We start from the raw sequence: 19,309 nt of genomic DNA, 5'->3' as shown, positions 1-19,309 counted from the left end.
CATTGCACTCACCTATGCAGACGACTTTTCCGACTTTTCACGACGCTCACGCAACGCTCACGCTAGTGACAGCCTTATTTAGAGCTTGACGTCGCGCCCAAGCGAGTGAGCACATTTCGCCTACGGCTTAGGCCGCCCAACTAGTGTGGCTGCTCGGTCTCTGCAGGCAGCGAGGAGCTGCAAACTTCCCGTGTTCGCGCCTATGTCACCTCCGCTTGCTTGTCAGAGACAGAGTGTCGCAAAACATACAACTCACTCCATGAATTGATTGCTACGGCATCTGTCATCAGCAGTCACAACTAGCAACACCAGTAGCAGCCGACTGCACGTAAAGAATGGGAATGTGCAGTGGGATTTTTGTGAACTCGGCGCAAGGCAGATCTTTCCGACATAGGTTTGAGAATCTTAAGGGAAGACTTGTACTGGTTCTAAATTAAGTATAGGGCTGGGAGGAGGGTGCTTCCTGCGCGTAACAGCACGCTTGCCAATTGTGGCTGCTAATCGTTCGCTCGTATCTGCCTAGACACATTCGCTGGCTGTGAATTATTTGCATGGCAGTGTGCGCATGTTGGTGTGTTAAAAATTCTGGAGACGCTGGGTATCGATCCCAGTACCTCTCGCATGCTAAGCGAGCGCTCTACCATCTGAGCTACGCCCCCTGATGACGGATAGTGCTACATACAACCATATCAATATCACAGACCCTTGCACTCCCATTATTCCGCAGACAAACACTACTCTCAATGTGTCCGTGAGGGTGTCTTTCAGGTTTCCTGCATTCTGTATCGAATCGTAGTTGGCCAAAATTAAAGTGGCACGCACAACGTCGAAAATAGCGTTCGGCCACCGCTCTGAGTAAGACGAACGTGTTGTCCACACTCTAGACTTCATTGAGGTTAGGCCGTTATACCTAAGATAGATTTGCACTCGATGACACCTCGACAACAGCCGGTCCTCACATTCACGTCTTGCTCTCCTTACGTCAGTATACATCATATGAGTCTGTGAGGCTGGCTTTGCAACATCTTGCGTGTCTTTAGGCTCGCCGCGACCAACACTTACCATGCACTGTCCACAAAACATGGAGGCGCCGGGGCTTGAACCCGGGACCTTTCACATGCAAAGCGAACGCTCTACCAACTGAGCTACGCCCCCAAGCGCAACAAAGATGCGCTGTTTTCCATCCTTTGCTACTCTGATGTGCGCGGACATGATGGTTGGTTGGTTCATAGGGGCGAAGGGACCAGTGTACAAAGGCGCGATCACGTTCATATGCACAAGAGTTCCAAGTAGTTTCGATGCTCTGGTATTACGACTACAAATTCCGTCTGTATTTAACGTCTTAAATTGAAAGGACAGTCACAAATTGCTCCGTTTTCACTCCATGTCGACAATCACACAGCGCCTGAGGTAACAAGCACATCTGAAGCCCCATTGTGCACTCGACTGTTGATGCCAACTCACTGCCTCGCACTTTACTACTGTGTACCACTCTTGTCGTCCAACTGCAAAAGACTGGGCCACAACAAGTTTCCGCGTCTCCATTGCACTGCGCAAACTACGAAACGCTCCCCAAACATTGCACTCACCTATGCAGACGACTTTTCCGACTTTTCACGACGCTCACGCAACGCTCACGCTAGTGACAGCCTTATTTAGAGCTTGACGTCGCGCCCAAGCGAGTGAGCACATTTCGCCTACGGCTTAGGCCGCCCAACTAGTGTGGCTGCTCGGTCTCTGCAGGCAGCGAGGAGCTGCAAACTTCCCGTGTTCGCGCCTATGTCACCTCCGCTTGCTTGTCAGAGACAGAGTGTCGCAAAACATACAACTCACTCCATGAATTGATTGCTACGGCATCTGTCATCAGCAGTCACAACTAGCAACACCAGTAGCAGCCGACTGCACGTAAAGAATGGGAATGTGCAGTGGGATTTTTGTGAACTCGGCGCAAGGCAGATCTTTCCGACATAGGTTTGAGAATCTTAAGGGAAGACTTGTACTGGTTCTAAATTAAGTATAGGGCTGGGAGGAGGGTGCTTCCTGCGCGTAACAGCACGCTTGCCAATTGTGGCTGCTAATCGTTCGCTCGTATCTGCCTAGACACATTCGCTGGCTGTGAATTATTTGCATGGCAGTGTGCGCATGTTGGTGTGTTAAAAATTCTGGAGACGCTGGGTATCGATCCCAGTACCTCTCGCATGCTAAGCGAGCGCTCTACCATCTGAGCTACGCCCCCTGATGACGGATAGTGCTACATACAACCATATCAATATCACAGACCCTTGCACTCCCATTATTCCGCAGACAAACACTACTCTCAATGTGTCCGTGAGGGTGTCTTTCAGGTTTCCTGCATTCTGTATCGAATCGTAGTTGGCCAAAATTAAAGTGGCACGCACAACGTCGAAAATAGCGTTCGGCCACCGCTCTGAGTAAGACGAACGTGTTGTCCACACTCTAGACTTCATTGAGGTTAGGCCGTTATACCTAAGATAGATTTGCACTCGATGACACCTCGACAACAGCCGGTCCTCACATTCACGTCTTGCTCTCCTTACGTCAGTATACATCATATGAGTCTGTGAGGCTGGCTTTGCAACATCTTGCGTGTCTTTAGGCTCGCCGCGACCAACACTTACCATGCACTGTCCACAAAACATGGAGGCGCCGGGGCTTGAACCCGGGACCTTTCACATGCAAAGCGAACGCTCTACCAACTGAGCTACGCCCCCAAGCGCAACAAAGATGCGCTGTTTTCCATCCTTTGCTACTCTGATGTGCGCGGACATGATGGTTGGTTGGTTCATAGGGGCGAAGGGACCAGTGTACAAAGGCGCGATCACGTTCATATGCACAAGAGTTCCAAGTAGTTTCGATGCTCTGGTATTACGACTACAAATTCCGTCTGTATTTAACGTCTTAAATTGAAAGGACAGTCACAAATTGCTCCGTTTTCACTCCTTGTCGACAATCACACAGCGCCTGAGGTAACAAGCACATCTGAAGCCCCATTGTGCACTCGACTGTTGATGCCAACTCACTGCCTCGCACTTTACTACTGTGTACCACTCTTGTCGTCCAACTGCAAAAGACTGGGCCACAACAAGTTTCCGCGTCTCCATTGCACTGCGCAAACTACGAAACGCTCCCCAAACATTGCACTCACCTATGCAGACGACTTTTCCGACTTTTCACGACGCTCACGCAACGCTCACGCTAGTGACAGCCTTATTTAGAGCTTGACGTCGCGCCCAAGCGAGTGAGCACATTTCGCCTACGGCTTAGGCCGCCCAACTAGTGTGGCTGCTCGGTCTCTGCAGGCAGCGAGGAGCTGCAAACTTCCCGTGTTCGCGCCTATGTCACCTCCGCTTGCTTGTCAGAGACAGAGTGTCGCAAAACATACAACTCACTCCATGAATTGATTGCTACGGCATCTGTCATCAGCAGTCACAACTAGCAACACCAGTAGCAGCCGACTGCACGTAAAGAATGGGAATGTGCAGTGGGATTTTTGTGAACTCGGCGCAAGGCAGATCTTTCCGACATAGGTTTGAGAATCTTAAGGGAAGACTTGTACTGGTTCTAAATTAAGTATAGGGCTGGGAGGAGGGTGCTTCCTGCGCGTAACAGCACGCTTGCCAATTGTGGCTGCTAATCGTTCGCTCGTATCTGCCTAGACACATTCGCTGGCTGTGAATTATTTGCATGGCAGTGTGCGCATGTTGGTGTGTTAAAAATTCTGGAGACGCTGGGTATCGATCCCAGTACCTCTCGCATGCTAAGCGAGCGCTCTACCATCTGAGCTACGCCCCCTGATGACGGATAGTGCTACATACAACCATATCAATATCACAGACCCTTGCACTCCCATTATTCCGCAGACAAACACTACTCTCAATGTGTCCGTGAGGGTGTCTTTCAGGTTTCCTGCATTCTGTATCGAATCGTAGTTGGCCAAAATTAAAGTGGCACGCACAACGTCGAAAATAGCGTTCGGCCACCGCTCTGAGTAAGACGAACGTGTTGTCCACACTCTAGACTTCATTGAGGTTAGGCCGTTATACCTAAGATAGATTTGCACTCGATGACACCTCGACAACAGCCGGTCCTCACATTCACGTCTTGCTCTCCTTACGTCAGTATACATCATATGAGTCTGTGAGGCTGGCTTTGCAACATCTTGCGTGTCTTTAGGCTCGCCGCGACCAACACTTACCATGCACTGTCCACAAAACATGGAGGCGCCGGGGCTTGAACCCGGGACCTTTCACATGCAAAGCGAACGCTCTACCAACTGAGCTACGCCCCCAAGCGCAACAAAGATGCGCTGTTTTCCATCCTTTGCTACTCTGATGTGCGCGGACATGATGGTTGGTTGGTTCATAGGGGCGAAGGGACCAGTGTACAAAGGCGCGATCACGTTCATATGCACAAGAGTTCCAAGTAGTTTCGATGCTCTGGTATTACGACTACAAATTCCGTCTGTATTTAACGTCTTAAATTGAAAGGACAGTCACAAATTGCTCCGTTTTCACTCCATGTCGACAATCACACAGCGCCTGAGGTAACAAGCACATCTGAAGCCCCATTGTGCACTCGACTGTTGATGCCAACTCACTGCCTCGCACTTTACTACTGTGTACCACTCTTGTCGTCCAACTGCAAAAGACTGGGCCACAACAAGTTTCCGCGTCTCCATTGCACTGCGCAAACTACGAAACGCTCCCCAAACATTGCACTCACCTATGCAGACGACTTTTCCGACTTTACACGACGCTCACGCAACGCTCACGCTAGTGACAGCCTTATTTAGAGCTTGACGTCGCGCCCAAGCGAGTGAGCACATTTCGCCTACGGCTTAGGCCGCCCAACTAGTGTGGCTGCTCGGTCTCTGCAGGCAGCGAGGAGCTGCAAACTTCCCGTGTTCGCGCCTATGTCACCTCCGCTTGCTTGTCAGAGACAGAGTGTCGCAAAACATACAACTCACTCCATGAATTGATTGCTACGGCATCTGTCATCAGCAGTCACAACTAGCAACACCAGTAGCAGCCGACTGCACGTAAAGAATGGGAATGTGCAGTGGGATTTTTGTGAACTCGGCGCAAGGCAGATCTTTCCGACATAGGTTTGAGAATCTTAAGGGAAGACTTGTACTGGTTCTAAATTAAGTATAGGGCTGGGAGGAGGGTGCTTCCTGCGCGTAACAGCACGCTTGCCAATTGTGGCTGCTAATCGTTCGCTCGTATCTGCCTAGACACATTCGCTGGCTGTGAATTATTTGCATGGCAGTGTGCGCATGTTGGTGTGTTAAAAATTCTGGAGACGCTGGGTATCGATCCCAGTACCTCTCGCATGCTAAGCGAGCGCTCTACCATCTGAGCTACGCCCCCTGATGACGGATAGTGCTACATACAACCATATCAATATCACAGACCCTTGCACTCCCATTATTCCGCAGACAAACACTACTCTCAATGTGTCCGTGAGGGTGTCTTTCAGGTTTCCTGCATTCTGTATCGAATCGTAGTTGGCCAAAATTAAAGTGGCACGCACAACGTCGAAAATAGCGTTCGGCCACCGCTCTGAGTAAGACGAACGTGTTGTCCACACTCTAGACTTCATTGAGGTTAGGCCGTTATACCTAAGATAGATTTGCACTCGATGACACCTCGACAACAGCCGGTCCTCACATTCACGTCTTGCTCTCCTTACGTCAGTATACATCATATGAGTCTGTGAGGCTGGCTTTGCAACATCTTGCGTGTCTTTAGGCTCGCCGCGACCAACACTTACCATGCACTGTCCACAAAACATGGAGGCGCCGGGGCTTGAACCCGGGACCTTTCACATGCAAAGCGAACGCTCTACCAACTGAGCTACGCCCCCAAGCGCAACAAATATGCGCTGTTTTCCATCCTTTGCTACTCTGATGTGCGCGGACATGATGGTTGGTTGGTTCATAGGGGCGAAGGGACCAGTGTACAAAGGCGCGATCACGTTCATATGCACAAGAGTTCCAAGTAGTTTCGATGCTCTGGTATTACGACTACAAATTCCGTCTGTATTTAACGTCTTAAATTGAAAGGACAGTCACAAATTGCTCCGTTTTCACTCCATGTCGACAATCACACAGCGCCTGAGGTAACAAGCACATCTGAAGCCCCATTGTGCACTCGACTGTTGATGCCAACTCACTGCCTCGCACTTTACTACTGTGTACCACTCTTGTCGTCCAACTGCAAAAGACTGGGCCACAACAAGTTTCCGCGTCTCCATTGCACTGCGCAAACTACGAAACGCTCCCCAAACATTGCACTCACCTATGCAGACGACTTTTCCGACTTTATACGACGCTCACGCTAGTGACAGCCTTATTTAGAGCTTGACGTCGCGCCGAAGCGAGTGAGCACATTTCGCCTACGGCTTAGGCCGCCCAACTAGTGTGGCTGCTCGGTCTCTGCAGGCAGCGAGGAGCTGCAAACTTCCCGTGTTCGCGCCTATGTCACCTCCGCTTGCTTGTCAGAGACAGAGTGTCGCAAAACATACAACTCACTCCATGAATTGATTGCTACGGCATCTGTCATCAGCAGTCATAACTAGCAACACCAGTAGCAGCCGACTGCACGTAAAGAATGGGAATGTGCAGTGGGATTTTTGTGAACTCGGCGCAAGGCAGATCTTTCCGACATAGGTTTGAGAATCTTAAGGGAAGACTCGTACTGGTTCTAAATTAAGTATAGGGCTGGGAGGAGGGTGGTTCCTGCGCGTAACAGCACGCTTGCCAATTGTTGCTGCTAATCGTTCGCTCGTATCTGCCTAGACACATTTGCTGGCTGTGAATTATTTCACTTGCATGGCAGTGTGCGCATGTTGGTGTGTTAAAAATTCTGGAGACGCTGGGTATCGATCCCAGTACCTCTCGCATGCTAAGCGAGCGCTCTACCATCTGAGCTACGCCCCCTGATGACGGATAGTGCTACATACAACCATATCAATATCACAGACCCTTGCACTCCCATTATTCCGCAGACAAACACTACTCTCAATGTGTCCGTGAGGGTGTCTTTCAGGTTTCCTGCATTCTGTATCGAATCGTAGTTGGCCAAAATTAAAGTGGCACGCACAACGTCGAAAATAGCGTTCGGCCACCGCTCTGAGTAAGACGAACGTGTTGTCCACACTCTAGACTTCATTGAGGTTAGGCCGTTATACCTAAGACAGATTTGCACTCGATGACACCTCGACAACAGCCGGTCCTCACATTCACGTCTTGCTCTCCTTACGTCAGTATACATCATATGAGTCTGTGACGCTGGCTTTGCAACATCTAGCGTGTCTTTATGCTCGCCGCGACCAACACTTACCATGCACTGTCCACAAAACATGGAGGCGCCGGGGCTTGAACGCGGGACCTTTCACATGCAAAGCGAACGCTCTACCAACTGAGCTACGCCCCCAAGCGCAACAAAGCTGCGCTGTTTTCCATCCTTTGCTACTCTGATGTGCGCGGACATGATGGTTGGTTGGTTTATAGGGGCGAAGGGACCAGTGTACAAAGGCGCGATCACGTTCATATGCACAAGAGTTCCAAGTAGTTTCGATGCTCTGGTATTACGACTACAAATTCCGTCTGTATTTAAAGTCTTAAATTGAAAGGACAGTCACAAATTGCTCCGTTTTCACTCCTTGTCGACAATCACACAGCGCCTGAGGTAACAAGCACATCTGAAGCCCCATTGTGCACTCGACTGTTGATGCCAACTCACTGCCGCGCACTTTACTACTGTGTACCACTCTTGTCGTCCAACTGCAAAAGACTGGGCCACAACAAGCTTCCGCGTCTCCATTGCACTGCGCAAACTACGAAACGCTCCCCAAACATTGCACTCACCCATGCAGACGACTTTTCCGACTTTACACGACGCTCACGCAACGCTCACGCTAGTGACAGCCTTATTTAGAGCTTGACGTCGCACCCAAGCGAGTGAGCACATTTCGCCTACGGCTTAGGCCGCCCAACTAGTGTGGCTGCTCGGTCTCTGCAGGCAGCAAGGGGCTGCAAACTTCCCGTGTTCGCGCCTATGTCACCTCCGCTTGCTTGTCAGAGACAGAGTGTCGCAAAACATACAACTCACTCCATGAATTGATTGCTACGGCATCTGTCATCAGCAGTCATAACTAGCAACACCAGTAGCAGCCGACTGCACGTAAAGAATGGGAATGTGCAGTGGGATTTTTGTGAACTCGGCGCAAGGCAGATCTTTCCGACATAGGTTTGAGAATCTTAAGGGAAGACTCGTACTGGTTCTAAATTAAGTATAGGGCTGGGAGGAGGGTGGTTCCTGCGCGTAACAGCACGCTTGCCAATTGTTGCTGCTAATCGTTCGCTCGTATCTGCCTAGACACATTTGCTGGCTGTGAATTATTTCACTTGCATGGCAGTGTGCGCATGTTGGTGTGTTAAAAATTCTGGAGACGCTGGGTATCGATCCCAGTACCTCTCGCATGCTAAGCGAGCGCTCTACCATCTGAGCTACGCCCCCTGATGACGGATAGTGCTACATACAACCATATCAATATCACAGACCCTTGCACTCCCATTATTCCGCAGACAAACACTACTCTCAATGTGTCCGTGAGGGTGTCTTTCAGGTTTCCTGCATTCTGTATCGAATCGTAGTTGGCCAAAATTAAAGTGGCACGCACAACGTCGAAAATAGCGTTCGGCCACCGCTCTGAGTAAGACGAACGTGTTGTCCACACTCTAGACTTCATTGAGGTTAGGCCGTTATACCTAAGACAGATTTGCACTCGATGACACCTCGACAACAGCCGGTCCTCACATTCACGTCTTGCTCTCCTTACGTCAGTATACATCATATGAGTCTGTGACGCTGGCTTTGCAACATCTTGCGTGTCTTTAGGCTCGCCGCGACCAACACTTACCATGCACTGTCCACGAAACATGGAGGCGCCGGGGCTTGAACCCGGGACCTTTCACATGCAAAGCGAACGCTCTACCAACTGAGCTACGCCCCCAAGCGCAACAAAGCTGCGCTGTTTTCCATCCTTTGCTACTCTGATGTGCGCGGACATGATGGTTGGTTGGTTTATAGGGGCGAAGGGACCAGTGTACAAAGGCGCGATCACGTTCATATGCACAAGAGTTCCAAGTAGTTTCGATGCTCTGGTATTACGACTACAAATTCCGTCTGTATTTAAAGTCTTAAATTGAAAGGACAGTCACAAATTGCTCCGTTTTCACTCCTTGTCGACAATCACACAGCGCCTGAGGTAACAAGCACATCTGAAGCCCCATTGTGCACTCGACTGTTGATGCCAACTCACTGCCGCGCACTTTACTACTGTGTACCACTCTTGTCGTCCAACTGCAAAAGACTGGGCCACAACAAGCTTCCGCGTCTCCATTGCACTGCGCAAACTACGAAACGCTCCCCAAACATTGCACTCACCCATGCAGACGACTTTTCCGACTTTACACGACGCTCACGCAACGCTCACGCTAGTGACAGCCTTATTTAGAGCTTGACGTCGCACCCAAGCGAGTGAGCACATTTCGCCTACGGCTTAGGCCGCCCAACTAGTGTGGCTGCTCGGTCTCTGCAGGCAGCAAGGGGCTGCAAACTTCCCGTGTTCGCGCCTATGTCACCTCCGCTTGCTTGTCAGAGACAGAGTGTCGCAAAACATACAACTCACTCCATGAATTGATTGCTACGGCATCTGTCATCAGCAGTCATAACTAGCAACACCAGTAGCAGCCGACTGCACGTAAAGAATGGGAATGTGCAGTGGGATTTTTGTGAACTCGGCGCAAGGCAGATCTTTCCGACATAGGTTTGAGAATCTTAAGGGAAGACTCGTACTGGTTCTAAATTAAGTATAGGGCTGGGAGGAGGGTGGTTCCTGCGCGTAACAGCACGCTTGCCAATTGTTGCTGCTAATCGTTCGCTCGTATCTGCCTAGACACATTTGCTGGCTGTGAATTATTTCACTTGCATGGCAGTGTGCGCATGTTGGTGTGTTAAAAATTCTGGAGACGCTGGGTATCGATCCCAGTACCTCTCGCATGCTAAGCGAGCGCTCTACCATCTGAGCTACGCCCCCTGATGACGGATAGTGCTACATACAACCATATCAATATCACAGACCCTTGCACTCCCATTATTCCGCAGACAAACACTACTCTCAATGTGTCCGTGAGGGTGTCTTTCAGGTTTCCTGCATTCTGTATCGAATCGTAGTTGGCCAAAATTAAAGTGGCACGCACAACGTCGAAAATAGCGTTCGGCCACCGCTCTGAGTAAGACGAACGTGTTGTCCACACTCTAGACTTCATTGAGGTTAGGCCGTTATACCTAAGACAGATTTGCACTCGATGACACCTCGACAACAGCCGGTCCTCACATTCACGTCTTGCTCTCCTTACGTCAGTATACATCATATGAGTCTGTGACGCTGGCTTTGCAACATCTAGCGTGTCTTTATGCTCGCCGCGACCAACACTTACCATGCACTGTCCACAAAACATGGAGGCGCCGGGGCTTGAACGCGGGACCTTTCACATGCAAAGCGAACGCTCTACCAACTGAGCTACGCCCCCAAGCGCAACAAAGCTGCGCTGTTTTCCATCCTTTGCTACTCTGATGTGCGCGGACATGATGGTTGGTTGGTTTATAGGGGCGAAGGGACCAGTGTACAAAGGCGCGATCACGTTCATATGCACAAGAGTTCCAAGTAGTTTCGATGCTCTGGTATTACGACTACAAATTCCGTCTGTATTTAAAGTCTTAAATTGAAAGGACAGTCACAAATTGCTCCGTTTTCACTCCTTGTCGACAATCACACAGCGCCTGAGGTAACAAGCACATCTGAAGCCCCATTGTGCACTCGACTGTTGATGCCAACTCACTGCCGCGCACTTTACTACTGTGTACCACTCTTGTCGTCCAACTGCAAAAGACTGGGCCACAACAAGCTTCCGCGTCTCCATTGCACTGCGCAAACTACGAAACGCTCCCCAAACATTGCACTCACCCATGCAGACGACTTTTCCGACTTTACACGACGCTCACGCAACGCTCACGCTAGTGACAGCCTTATTTAGAGCTTGACGTCGCACCCAAGCGAGTGAGCACATTTCGCCTACGGCTTAGGCCGCCCAACTAGTGTGGCTGCTCGGTCTCTGCAGGCAGCAAGGGGCTGCAAACTTCCCGTGTTCGCGCCTATGTCACCTCCGCTTGCTTGTCAGAGACAGAGTGTCGCAAAACATACAACTCACTCCATGAATTGATTGCTACGGCATCTGTCATCAGCAGTCATAACTAGCAACACCAGTAGCAGCCGACTGCACGTAAAGAATGGGAATGTGCAGTGGGATTTTTGTGAACTCGGCGCAAGGCAGATCTTTCCGACATAGGTTTGAGAATCTTAAGGGAAGACTCGTACTGGTTCTAAATTAAGTATAGGGCTGGGAGGAGGGTGGTTCCTGCGCGTAACAGCACGCTTGCCAATTGTTGCTGCTAATCGTTCGCTCGTATCTGCCTAGACACATTTGCTGGCTGTGAATTATTTCACTTGCATGGCAGTGTGCGCATGTTGGTGTGTTAAAAATTCTGGAGACGCTGGGTATCGATCCCAGTACCTCTCGCATGCTAAGCGAGCGCTCTACCATCTGAGCTACGCCCCCTGATGACGGATAGTGCTACATACAACCATATCAATATCACAGACCCTTGCACTCCCATTATTCCGCAGACAAACACTACTCTCAATGTGTCCGTGAGGGTGTCTTTCAGGTTTCCTGCATTCTGTATCGAATCGTAGTTGGCCAAAATTAAAGTGGCACGCACAACGTCGAAAATAGCGTTCGGCCACCGCTCTGAGTAAGACGAACGTGTTGTCCACACTCTAGACTTCATTGAGGTTAGGCCGTTATACCTAAGACAGATTTGCACTCGATGACACCTCGACAACAGCCGGTCCTCACATTCACGTCTTGCTCTCCTTACGTCAGTATACATCATATGAGTCTGTGACGCTGGCTTTGCAACATCTTGCGTGTCTTTAGGCTCGCCGCGACCAACACTTACCATGCACTGTCCACGAAACATGGAGGCGCCGGGGCTTGAACCCGGGACCTTTCACATGCAAAGCGAACGCTCTACCAACTGAGCTACGCCCCCAAGCGCAACAAAGCTGCGCTGTTTTCCATCCTTTGCTACTCTGATGTGCGCGGACATGATGGTTGGTTGGTTTATAGGGGCGAAGGGACCAGTGTACAAAGGCGCGATCACGTTCATATGCACAAGAGTTCCAAGTAGTTTCGATGCTCTGGTATTACGACTACAAATTCCGTCTGTATTTAAAGTCTTAAATTGAAAGGACAGTCACAAATTGCTCCGTTTTCACTCCTTGTCGACAATCACACAGCGCCTGAGGTAACAAGCACATCTGAAGCCCCATTGTGCACTCGACTGTTGATGCCAACTCACTGCCGCGCACTTTACTACTGTGTACCACTCTTGTCGTCCAACTGCAAAAGACTGGGCCACAACAAGCTTCCGCGTCTCCATTGCACTGCGCAAACTACGAAACGCTCCCCAAACATTGCACTCACCCATGCAGACGACTTTTCCGACTTTACACGACGCTCACGCAACGCTCACGCTAGTGACAGCCTTATTTAGAGCTTGACGTCGCACCCAAGCGAGTGAGCACATTTCGCCTACGGCTTAGGCCGCCCAACTAGTGTGGCTGCTCGGTCTCTGCAGGCAGCAAGGGGCTGCAAACTTCCCGTGTTCGCGCCTATGTCACCTCCGCTTGCTTGTCAGAGACAGAGTGTCGCAAAACATACAACTCACTCCATGAATTGATTGCTACGGCATCTGTCATCAGCAGTCATAACTAGCAACACCAGTAGCAGCCGACTGCACGTAAAGAATGGGAATGTGCAGTGGGATTTTTGTGAACTCGGCGCAAGGCAGATCTTTCCGACATAGGTTTGAGAATCTTAAGGGAAGACTCGTACTGGTTCTAAATTAAGTATAGGGCTGGGAGGAGGGTGGTTCCTGCGCGTAACAGCACGCTTGCCAATTGTTGCTGCTAATCGTTCGCTCGTATCTGCCTAGACACATTTGCTGGCTGTGAATTATTTCACTTGCATGGCAGTGTGCGCATGTTGGTGTGTTAAAAATTCTGGAGACGCTGGGTATCGATCCCAGTACCTCTCGCATGCTAAGCGAGCGCTCTACCATCTGAGCTACGCCCCCTGATGACGGATAGTGCTACATACAACCATATCAATATCACAGACCCTTGCACTCCCATTATTCCGCAGACAAACACTACTCTCAATGTGTCCGTGAGGGTGTCTTTCAGGTTTCCTGCATTCTGTATCGAATCGTAGTTGGCCAAAATTAAAGTGGCACGCACAACGTCGAAAATAGCGTTCGGCCACCGCTCTGAGTAAGACGAACGTGTTGTCCACACTCTAGACTTCATTGAGGTTAGGCCGTTATACCTAAGACAGATTTGCACTCGATGACACCTCGACAACAGCCGGTCCTCACATTCACGTCTTGCTCTCCTTACGTCAGTATACATCATATGAGTCTGTGACGCTGGCTTTGCAACATCTTGCGTGTCTTTAGGCTCGCCGCGACCAACACTTACCATGCACTGTCCACGAAACATGGAGGCGCCGGGGCTTGAACCCGGGACCTTTCACATGCAAAGCGAACGCTCTACCAACTGAGCTACGCCCCCAAGCGCAACAAAGCTGCGCTGTTTTCCATCCTTTGCTACTCTGATGTGCGCGGACATGATGGTTGGTTGGTTTATAGGGGCGAAGGGACCAGTGTACAAAGGCGCGATCACGTTCATATGCACAAGAGTTCCAAGTAGTTTCGATGCTCTGGTATTACGACTACAAATTCCGTCTGTATTTAAAGTCTTAAATTGAAAGGACAGTCACAAATTGCTCCGTTTTCACTCCTTGTCGACAATCACACAGCGCCTGAGGTAACAAGCACATCTGAAGCCCCATTGTGCACTCGACTGTTGATGCCAACTCACTGCCGCGCACTTTACTACTGTGTACCACTCTTGTCGTCCAACTGCAAAAGACTGGGCCACAACAAGCTTCCGCGTCTCCATTGCACTGCGCAAACTACGAAACGCTCCCCAAACATTGCACTCACCCATGCAGACGACTTTTCCGACTTTACACGACGCTCACGCAACGCTCACGCTAGTGACAGCCTTATTTAGAGCTTGACGTCGCACCCAAGCGAGTGAGCACATTTCGCCTACGGCTTAGGCCGCCCAACTAGTGTGGCTGCTCGGTCTCTGCAGGCAGCAAGGGGCTGCAAACTTCCCGTGTTCGCGCCTATGTCACCTCCGCTTGCTTGTCAGAGACAGAGTGTCGCAAAACATACAACTCACTCCATGAATTGATTGCTACGGCATCTGTCATCAGCAGTCATAACTAGCAACACCAGTAGCAGCCGACTGCACGTAAAGAATGGGAATGTGCAGTGGGATTTTTGTGAACTCGGCGCAAGGCAGATCTTTCCGACATAGGTTTGAGAATCTTAAGGGAAGACTCGTACTGGTTCTAAATTAAGTATAGGGCTGGGAGGAGGGTGGTTCCTGCGCGTAACAGCACGCTTGCCAATTGTTGCTGCTAATCGTTCGCTCGTATCTGCCTAGACACATTTGCTGGCTGTGAATTATTTCACTTGCATGGCAGTGTGCGCATGTTGGTGTGTTAAAAATTCTGGAGACGCTGGGTATCGATCCCAGTACCTCTCGCATGCTAAGCGAGCGCTCTACCATCTGAGCTACGCCCCCTGATGACGGATAGTGCTACATACAACCATATCAATATCACAGACCCTTGCACTCCCATTATTCCGCAGACAAACACTACTCTCAATGTGTCCGTGAGGGTGTCTTTCAGGTTTCCTGCATTCTGTATCGAATCGTAGTTGGCCAAAATTAAAGTGGCACGCACAACGTCGAAAATAGCGTTCGGCCACCGCTCTGAGTAAGACGAACGTGTTGTCCACACTCTAGACTTCATTGAGGTTAGGCCGTTATACCTAAGACAGATTTGCACTCGATGACACCTCGACAACAGCCGGTCCTCACATTCACGTCTTGCTCTCCTTACGTCAGTATACATCATATGAGTCTGTGACGCTGGCTTTGCAACATCTAGCGTGTCTTTATGCTCGCCGCGACCAACACTTACCATGCACTGTCCACAAAACATGGAGGCGCCGGGGCTTGAACGCGGGACCTTTCACATGCAAAGCGAACGCTCTACCAACTGAGCTACGCCCCCAAGCGCAACAAAGCTGCGCTGTTTTCCATCCTTTGCTACTCTGATGTGCGCGGACATGATGGTTGGTTGGTTTATAGGGGCGAAGGGACCAGTGTACAAAGGCGCGATCACGTTCATATGCACAAGAGTTCCAAGTAGTTTCGATGCTCTGGTATTACGACTACAAATTCCGTCTGTATTTAAAGTCTTAAATTGAAAGGACAGTCACAAATTGCTCCGTTTTCACTCCTTGTCGACAATCACACAGCGCCTGAGGTAACAAGCACATCTGAAGCCCCATTGTGCACTCGACTGTTGATGCCAACTCACTGCCGCGCACTTTACTACTGTGTACCACTCTTGTCGTCCAACTGCAAAAGACTGGGCCACAACAAGCTTCCGCGTCTCCATTGCACTGCGCAAACTACGAAACGCTCCCCAAACATTGCACTCACCCATGCAGACGACTTTTCCGACTTTACACGACGCTCACGCAACGCTCACGCTAGTGACAGCCTTATTTAGAGCTTGACGTCGCACCCAAGCGAGTGAGCACATTTCGCCTACGGCTTAGGCCGCCCAACTAGTGTGGCTGCTCGGTCTCTGCAGGCAGCAAGGGGCTGCAAACTTCCCGTGTTCGCGCCTATGTCACCTCCGCTTGCTTGTCAGAGACAGAGTGTCGCAAAACATACAACTCACTCCATGAATTGATTGCTACGGCATCTGTCATCAGCAGTCATAACTAGCAACACCAGTAGCAGCCGACTGCACGTAAAGAATGGGAATGTGCAGTGGGATTTTTGTGAACTCGGCGCAAGGCAGATCTTTCCGACATAGGTTTGAGAATCTTAAGGGAAGACTCGTACTGGTTCTAAATTAAGTATAGGGCTGGGAGGAGGGTGGTTCCTGCGCGTAACAGCACGCTTGCCAATTGTTGCTGCTAATCGTTCGCTCGTATCTGCCTAGACACATTTGCTGGCTGTGAATTATTTCACTTGCATGGCAGTGTGCGCATGTTGGTGTGTTAAAAATTCTGGAGACGCTGGGTATCGATCCCAGTACCTCTCGCATGCTAAGCGAGCGCTCTACCATCTGAGCTACGCCCCCTGATGACGGATAGTGCTACATACAACCATATCAATATCACAGACCCTTGCACTCCCATTATTCCGCAGACAAACACTACTCTCAATGTGTCCGTGAGGGTGTCTTTCAGGTTTCCTGCATTCTGTATCGAATCGTAGTTGGCCAAAATTAAAGTGGCACGCACAACGTCGAAAATAGCGTTCGGCCACCGCTCTGAGTAAGACGAACGTGTTGTCCACACTCTAGACTTCATTGAGGTTAGGCCGTTATACCTAAGACAGATTTGCACTCGATGACACCTCGACAACAGCCGGTCCTCACATTCACGTCTTGCTCTCCTTACGTCAGTATACATCATATGAGTCTGTGACGCTGGCTTTGCAACATCTTGCGTGTCTTTAGGCTCGCCGCGACCAACACTTACCATGCACTGTCCACGAAACATGGAGGCGCCGGGGCTTGAACCCGGGACCTTTCACATGCAAAGCGAACGCTCTACCAACTGAGCTACGCCCCCAAGCGCAACAAAGCTGCGCTGTTTTCCATCCTTTGCTACTCTGATGTGCGCGGACATGATGGTTGGTTGGTTTATAGGGGCGAAGGGACCAGTGTACAAAGGCGCGATCACGTTCATATGCACAAGAGTTCCAAGTAGTTTCGATGCTCTGGTATTACGACTACAAATTCCGTCTGTATTTAAAGTCTTAAATTGAAAGGACAGTCACAAATTGCTCCGTTTTCACTCCTTGTCGACAATCACACAGCGCCTGAGGTAACAAGCACATCTGAAGCCCCATTGTGCACTCGACTGTTGATGCCAACTCACTGCCGCGCACTTTACTACTGTGTACCACTCTTGTCGTCCAACTGCAAAAGACTGGGCCACAACAAGCTTCCGCGTCTCCATTGCACTGCGCAAACTACGAAACGCTCCCCAAACATTGCACTCACCCATGCAGACGACTTTTCCGACTTTACACGACGCTCACGCAACGCTCACGCTAGTGACAGCCTTATTTAGAGCTTGACGTCGCACCCAAGCGAGTGAGCACATTTCGCCTACGGCTTAGGCCGCCCAACTAGTGTGGCTGCTCGGTCTCTGCAGGCAGCAAGGGGCTGCAAACTTCCCGTGTTCGCGCCTATGTCACCTCCGCTTGCTTGTCAGAGACAGAGTGTCGCAAAACATACAACTCACTCCATGAATTGATTGCTACGGCATCTGTCATCAGCAGTCATAACTAGCAACACCAGTAGCAGCCGACTGCACGTAAAGAATGGGAATGTGCAGTGGGATTTTTGTGAACTCGGCGCAAGGCAGATCTTTCCGACATAGGTTTGAGAATCTTAAGGGAAGACTCGTACTGGTTCTAAATTAAGTATAGGGCTGGGAGGAGGGTGGTTCCTGCGCGTAACAGCACGCTTGCCAATTGTTGCTGCTAATCGTTCGCTCGTATCTGCCTAGACACATTTGCTGGCTGTGAATTATTTCACTTGCATGGCAGTGTGCGCATGTTGGTGTGTTAAAAATTCTGGAGACGCTGGGTATCGATCCCAGTACCTCTCGCATGCTAAGCGAGCGCTCTACCATCTGAGCTACGCCCCCTGATGACGGATAGTGCTACATACAACCATATCAATATCACAGACCCTTGCACTCCCATTATTCCGCAGACAAACACTACTCTCAATGTGTCCGTGAGGGTGTCTTTCAGGTTTCCTGCATTCTGTATCGAATCGTAGTTGGCCAAAATTAAAGTGGCACGCACAACGTCGAAAATAGCGTTCGGCCACCGCTCTGAGTAAGACGAACGTGTTGTCCACACTCTAGACTTCATTGAGGTTAGGCCGTTATACCTAAGACAGATTTGCACTCGATGACACCTCGACAACAGCCGGTCCTCACATTCACGTCTTGCTCTCCTTACGTCAGTATACATCATATGAGTCTGTGACGCTGGCTTTGCAACATCTTGCGTGTCTTTAGGCTCGCCGCGACCAACACTTACCATGCACTGTCCACGAAACATGGAGGCGCCGGGGCTTGAACCCGGGACCTTTCACATGCAAAGCGAACGCTCTACCAACTGAGCTACGCCCCCAAGCGCAACAAAGCTGCGCTGTTTTCCATCCTTTGCTACTCTGATGTGCGCGGACATGATGGTTGGTTGGTTTATAGGGGCGAAGGGACCAGTGTACAAAGGCGCGATCACGTTCATATGCACAAGAGTTCCAAGTAGTTTCGATGCTCTGGTATTACGACTACAAATTCCGTCTGTATTTAAAGTCTTAAATTGAAAGGACAGTCACAAATTGCTCCGTTTTCACTCCTTGTCGACAATCACACAGCGCCTGAGGTAACAAGCACATCTGAAGCCCCATTGTGCACTCGACTGTTGATGCCAACTCACTGCCGCGCACTTTACTACTGTGTACCACTCTTGTCGTCCAACTGCAAAAGACTGGGCCACAACAAGCTTCCGCGTCTCCATTGCACTGCGCAAACTACGAAACGCTCCCCAAACATTGCACTCACCCATGCAGACGACTTTTCCGACTTTACACGACGCTCACGCAACGCTCACGCTAGTGACAGCCTTATTTAGAGCTTGACGTCGCACCCAAGCGAGTGAGCACATTTCGCCTACGGCTTAGGCCGCCCAACTAGTGTGGCTGCTCGGTCTCTGCAGGCAGCAAGGGGCTGCAAACTTCCCGTGTTCGCGCCTATGTCACCTCCGCTTGCTTGTCAGAGACAGAGTGTCGCAAAACATACAACTCACTCCATGAATTGATTGCTACGGCATCTGTCATCAGCAGTCATAACTAGCAACACCAGTAGCAGCCGACTGCACGTAAAGAATGGGAATGTGCAGTGGGATT

At 50.2% G+C, this 19,309-nt stretch overlaps 24 non-coding genes across 24 annotated transcripts; all 24 read right to left on the bottom strand.

Annotated features, from left to right (window-relative positions):
- Positions 1–586: 586 nt before the first annotated feature.
- Trnaa-agc (transfer RNA alanine (anticodon AGC)) lies at positions 587–659 on the bottom strand. Its single transcript has one exon. It is a non-coding gene; the product is annotated as a tRNA-Ala (tRNA).
- A 423-nt stretch (positions 660–1,082) lies between these two features.
- On the bottom strand, positions 1,083–1,155 carry Trnaa-ugc (transfer RNA alanine (anticodon UGC)). The gene has a single exon. It is a non-coding gene; the product is annotated as a tRNA-Ala (tRNA).
- Positions 1,156–2,163: 1,008 nt separating this feature from the next.
- On the bottom strand, positions 2,164–2,236 carry Trnaa-agc (transfer RNA alanine (anticodon AGC)). Its single transcript has one exon. It is a non-coding gene; the product is annotated as a tRNA-Ala (tRNA).
- Positions 2,237–2,659: 423 nt separating this feature from the next.
- Positions 2,660–2,732, bottom strand: Trnaa-ugc (transfer RNA alanine (anticodon UGC)). Its single transcript has one exon. It is a non-coding gene; the product is annotated as a tRNA-Ala (tRNA).
- Positions 2,733–3,740: 1,008 nt separating this feature from the next.
- On the bottom strand, positions 3,741–3,813 carry Trnaa-agc (transfer RNA alanine (anticodon AGC)). Its single transcript has one exon. It is a non-coding gene; the product is annotated as a tRNA-Ala (tRNA).
- A 423-nt stretch (positions 3,814–4,236) lies between these two features.
- On the bottom strand, positions 4,237–4,309 carry Trnaa-ugc (transfer RNA alanine (anticodon UGC)). Its single transcript has one exon. It is a non-coding gene; the product is annotated as a tRNA-Ala (tRNA).
- A 1,008-nt stretch (positions 4,310–5,317) lies between these two features.
- Positions 5,318–5,390, bottom strand: Trnaa-agc (transfer RNA alanine (anticodon AGC)). Its single transcript has one exon. It is a non-coding gene; the product is annotated as a tRNA-Ala (tRNA).
- A 423-nt stretch (positions 5,391–5,813) lies between these two features.
- On the bottom strand, positions 5,814–5,886 carry Trnaa-ugc (transfer RNA alanine (anticodon UGC)). The gene has a single exon. It is a non-coding gene; the product is annotated as a tRNA-Ala (tRNA).
- Positions 5,887–6,888: 1,002 nt separating this feature from the next.
- Positions 6,889–6,961, bottom strand: Trnaa-agc (transfer RNA alanine (anticodon AGC)). The gene has a single exon. It is a non-coding gene; the product is annotated as a tRNA-Ala (tRNA).
- A 423-nt stretch (positions 6,962–7,384) lies between these two features.
- Trnaa-ugc (transfer RNA alanine (anticodon UGC)) lies at positions 7,385–7,457 on the bottom strand. The gene has a single exon. It is a non-coding gene; the product is annotated as a tRNA-Ala (tRNA).
- A 1,013-nt stretch (positions 7,458–8,470) lies between these two features.
- On the bottom strand, positions 8,471–8,543 carry Trnaa-agc (transfer RNA alanine (anticodon AGC)). The gene has a single exon. It is a non-coding gene; the product is annotated as a tRNA-Ala (tRNA).
- A 423-nt stretch (positions 8,544–8,966) lies between these two features.
- On the bottom strand, positions 8,967–9,039 carry Trnaa-ugc (transfer RNA alanine (anticodon UGC)). The gene has a single exon. It is a non-coding gene; the product is annotated as a tRNA-Ala (tRNA).
- Positions 9,040–10,052: 1,013 nt separating this feature from the next.
- Trnaa-agc (transfer RNA alanine (anticodon AGC)) lies at positions 10,053–10,125 on the bottom strand. Its single transcript has one exon. It is a non-coding gene; the product is annotated as a tRNA-Ala (tRNA).
- A 423-nt stretch (positions 10,126–10,548) lies between these two features.
- Trnaa-ugc (transfer RNA alanine (anticodon UGC)) lies at positions 10,549–10,621 on the bottom strand. The gene has a single exon. It is a non-coding gene; the product is annotated as a tRNA-Ala (tRNA).
- Positions 10,622–11,634: 1,013 nt separating this feature from the next.
- On the bottom strand, positions 11,635–11,707 carry Trnaa-agc (transfer RNA alanine (anticodon AGC)). The gene has a single exon. It is a non-coding gene; the product is annotated as a tRNA-Ala (tRNA).
- A 423-nt stretch (positions 11,708–12,130) lies between these two features.
- Positions 12,131–12,203, bottom strand: Trnaa-ugc (transfer RNA alanine (anticodon UGC)). The gene has a single exon. It is a non-coding gene; the product is annotated as a tRNA-Ala (tRNA).
- A 1,013-nt stretch (positions 12,204–13,216) lies between these two features.
- Trnaa-agc (transfer RNA alanine (anticodon AGC)) lies at positions 13,217–13,289 on the bottom strand. Its single transcript has one exon. It is a non-coding gene; the product is annotated as a tRNA-Ala (tRNA).
- A 423-nt stretch (positions 13,290–13,712) lies between these two features.
- Positions 13,713–13,785, bottom strand: Trnaa-ugc (transfer RNA alanine (anticodon UGC)). The gene has a single exon. It is a non-coding gene; the product is annotated as a tRNA-Ala (tRNA).
- A 1,013-nt stretch (positions 13,786–14,798) lies between these two features.
- On the bottom strand, positions 14,799–14,871 carry Trnaa-agc (transfer RNA alanine (anticodon AGC)). The gene has a single exon. It is a non-coding gene; the product is annotated as a tRNA-Ala (tRNA).
- Positions 14,872–15,294: 423 nt separating this feature from the next.
- On the bottom strand, positions 15,295–15,367 carry Trnaa-ugc (transfer RNA alanine (anticodon UGC)). The gene has a single exon. It is a non-coding gene; the product is annotated as a tRNA-Ala (tRNA).
- A 1,013-nt stretch (positions 15,368–16,380) lies between these two features.
- On the bottom strand, positions 16,381–16,453 carry Trnaa-agc (transfer RNA alanine (anticodon AGC)). Its single transcript has one exon. It is a non-coding gene; the product is annotated as a tRNA-Ala (tRNA).
- A 423-nt stretch (positions 16,454–16,876) lies between these two features.
- Trnaa-ugc (transfer RNA alanine (anticodon UGC)) lies at positions 16,877–16,949 on the bottom strand. The gene has a single exon. It is a non-coding gene; the product is annotated as a tRNA-Ala (tRNA).
- Positions 16,950–17,962: 1,013 nt separating this feature from the next.
- Positions 17,963–18,035, bottom strand: Trnaa-agc (transfer RNA alanine (anticodon AGC)). The gene has a single exon. It is a non-coding gene; the product is annotated as a tRNA-Ala (tRNA).
- Positions 18,036–18,458: 423 nt separating this feature from the next.
- Positions 18,459–18,531, bottom strand: Trnaa-ugc (transfer RNA alanine (anticodon UGC)). Its single transcript has one exon. It is a non-coding gene; the product is annotated as a tRNA-Ala (tRNA).
- Positions 18,532–19,309: the final 778 nt, after the last annotated feature.

This window comes from Schistocerca cancellata, unplaced genomic scaffold, assembly GCF_023864275.1.
Source record: "Schistocerca cancellata isolate TAMUIC-IGC-003103 unplaced genomic scaffold, iqSchCanc2.1 HiC_scaffold_906, whole genome shotgun sequence".
Taxonomy (NCBI): domain Eukaryota; kingdom Metazoa; phylum Arthropoda; class Insecta; order Orthoptera; family Acrididae; genus Schistocerca; species Schistocerca cancellata.
The sequence above is the reverse complement of the archived record's forward strand: the minus strand, read 5'-3'. Positions and strand labels throughout refer to the sequence as shown.